Raw genomic sequence first — 456 nt, 5'->3', positions numbered from 1 at the left:
AAAAAAAAAAAAGGTGGGGGAGACCAGGTTTGCTGGTCTGATAGAGCCTGGTGGAACCACTGACACTACGGTCCCTAGCTGCCCTCAGGTTGGGAATTGAACCCACACCTGTGTCTTGCAGACAAACAAAAGACAGGCATATAAGTTGAACATTTACCTGAGGTAGATAAACTTCATGGAGAGAAAAATTATGGGAGAAAGAAGGGTTGTTTATGCACAGGGAGACAGCTCAAGGGGAAGGGGTGCATGGAGGGATGGATACAGGGAAGAGGTGACTCTCGGGAGGAAGTGGGAGGGGAGTTATTGCATTGTGGTGAATTGTGGTCAATGTCATGAGACAAAGCATATGTGAACTGCTGAATGGAAAGTGACTTTGCTCTGTAAACTTTCACCCAAATCGCAATTAAAAAAAAAAAAAAAAATCACAAACTAAGTAATACAATAAAGCAACTTGAG

This window comes from Orycteropus afer, unplaced genomic scaffold (assembly GCF_000298275.1).
Source record: "Orycteropus afer afer isolate SDZICR_OR568_19922 unplaced genomic scaffold, OryAfe1.0 scaffold00294, whole genome shotgun sequence".
NCBI lineage: Eukaryota > Metazoa > Chordata > Mammalia > Tubulidentata > Orycteropodidae > Orycteropus > Orycteropus afer.
Note: the sequence above shows the minus strand (reverse complement) of the source record.